Here is a 3,090-nt window from a genome sequence, read left to right as displayed (position 1 = left end):
CCCAAGCGGTGTGTGTGATGTGTGTGTGATGTGATGGGACTGGTCTTGTGGTGTGTGTAATGTGTGTGTGATGTGTGTGTGATGTGATGGGACTGGTCTTGTGCTGTGTGTCTAATGTGTGCGATGTGAGTTGACGGAATGCGATGCAGACAGAGGCCTCTTTTTTTCCACACCCTGGCCAATCCGGCCATTGTGTACATTGACTGTACAGGAAGGACTGTACAGGAAGGAGCTGGCCGATCTAGGGCACACAGGGGCCATGAAATTTTGTCAGTCGNCACAAGCTGCTGATACGGGCCTTTGGAACATCTACATTTTAAAAAGTCTAATAAATCTATTTAATATACACCATCACAATAAATCCCTTATTTATTGTAGTCAGGTCTAAGAAACATTATGATATAAAGAAAAAGTATTTTAGAAGAACAGAATATGAGTTGGTCTACTGTATGTTATCTGGCTATGCTCCTGCCATAGGCTGAAGGCTTGTTTATTTAGTGCCGTGCCATTATTTTATATTATATGATTTTATAGTAAGAAGATTAGAATTGAACTTGAATAAAGCTGAATAAAATAGAAAGGATATTTTTCCCATTCCGGAGTGAGTACGCATATGAGTCGCTATGTTGAGCATACGTGATCATTTGAAACAGGTCTATATCGACATCGATACTTGACTATTTATATTTTTGACAACTTTTACTTCACTATATTCCGAAAGAAAATCATGTACTTTTTACTTCATACATTTTCCCTGACACCCAAAAGTAGTCGTTACATTTTGAATGCTTAACAGGACAGGAAAATTGTCAATTTCACGCACTTATTGTCACAGCTGTTGAAAGATGAGGACCAAGGTACAGCGTGGTAAGCGTACATGTTCCTTTATTAAACGCCGAACAAAAAGACGCCGAACAAAAACAATAAACGCCAGCATCGGTCTCCAGTCCGGGGCCCGCAACGAGGGTCCCCGCACCAGAGGTGCCCAAAGTGTGGTGAGCCAGCAGTGGAGTAACTCTTTTTTCCACCAGTGTTTGTGGGAAGTTGACTTTGTTAGGGCACATAGCCTTTGAGCTTCACGGTTTGGTTTTGTAGAGTTTATTGTTTTTGTTCGGCGTCGTTTTTTGTTCGGCGTTTAATAAAGGAACATGTACGCTTACCACGCCTGTACCTTGGTCCTCATCTTTCAACAGCTGTGACAATAAGTGCGTGAAATTGACAATTTTCCTGTCCTGTTAAGCATTCAAAATGTAACGACTACTTTTGGGGTGTCAGGGAAAATGTATGAAGTAAAAAGTACTGATTTTCTTTCGGAATATAGTGAAGTAAAAGTTGTTCAAAAATATAAATAGTCAAGTATCGATGTTCGATAATAGGACCTGTTTCAAATGATCACGTATGCTCAACATAGCGACTCATATGCGTACTCACTCCGGAATCGGAAAAATATCCTTTCTATTTTATTCAGCTTTATTCAAGTTCAATTCTAATCTCTTCTTACTATAAAATCATATAATATATAAAATAATGGCACGGCACTATAAATAAAACAAGCCTTCAGCCTATGGCAGGAGCATAGCCAGATAACATTCAGTAGACCAACTCATATTCTTTCTTCTAAAATACTTTTTCTTTATATCATAATGTTTCTTAGAACCTGACTACAATAAATAAGGGATTTATTGTGATGGTGTATATTAAATAGATTATTAGACTTTTAAAAATGTAGATGTTTTCCAAGGCCCGTATCAGCAGCTTGTGTAGATGTTCCAAAGGCCCGTTTCAGCAGCTTTGTGTAGATGTTCCAAAGCCCGTTCAGCATCTGTGTAGATGTTCCAAAGGCCCGTATCAGCAGCTTGTGTAGATGTTCCAAAGGCCCGTATCAGCAGCTTGTGCCTGGAGATGAAAACATGTTTATGTTAATTAATGGTCAATTACCGTGAAACCAGAAGTATTTTGCATGACAGTAACGACTGACAAAATTTCATGGCCCCTGTGTGCCCTAGATCGGCCAGCTCCTTCCTGTACAGTCCTTCCTGTACAGTCAATGTACACAATGGCCGGATTGGCCAGGGTGTGGAAAAAAAGAGGCCTCTGTCTGCATCGCATTCCGTCAACTCACATCGCACACATTAGACACACAGCACAAGACCAGTCCCCTCAACAATCACACACACATCACACACTGCAAGACAAGTTCCATCACATCACACACACATCACACACACCACAAAGACCAGTCCCATCACATCACACACACATTACACACACCACAAGACCAGTCCCATACATCACCACACACATTACACACACCACAAGACCAGTTCCCATCACACATCACACAACACATCACATACACTGCAACGACAAGTCCCATCACATCACACACACATCACACACACCACAAGACCAGTCCATCACATCACAACACACCACGAAGACCAGTCCCATCACATCACACACACACTACACACACCACAAGACCAGTCCCATCACATCACACACACACCACAAGACCAGTCCCATCACATCACACACACATCACACACACCACAAGACAGTCCCATCACATCACACACACATCACACACACCACAAGACCAGTCCCATCACATCACACACACATACACACACACTGCAAGACAAGATCCCATCACATCACACACGCATTACACACAACTGCAAGACAAGTCCCATCACATCACACACACATCACACACACTGCAAGACAAATCCCATCACATCACACACACATTACACACAACACACAAAGACACAGTGCCATCATTATCACACACACAATCACACAACTCATGCCAAGACAACATCACCATCACATTTACACACACACACTGCCAAAGAACAAATCCCATCACATCACACACACATTACACACACCGCAAGACAAGTCCCACTCACATTTCAACACACACATTACACACACACTCATTTACACACACACACAGGACACTGCAGAGTACACACATCACACATCAACATCACACACACCATTACAACACTGCAAGACAAATCCCATCACATCACACACACACACACAACACTGCAGACAAATCCATCACCCATTTATTTC

This window comes from Salvelinus sp. IW2-2015, linkage group LG11 (genome assembly GCF_002910315.2).
Source record: "Salvelinus sp. IW2-2015 linkage group LG11, ASM291031v2, whole genome shotgun sequence".
NCBI classification, from domain to species: domain Eukaryota; kingdom Metazoa; phylum Chordata; class Actinopteri; order Salmoniformes; family Salmonidae; genus Salvelinus; species Salvelinus sp. IW2-2015.
The sequence above is the reverse complement of the archived record's forward strand: the minus strand, read 5'-3'. Positions refer to the sequence as shown.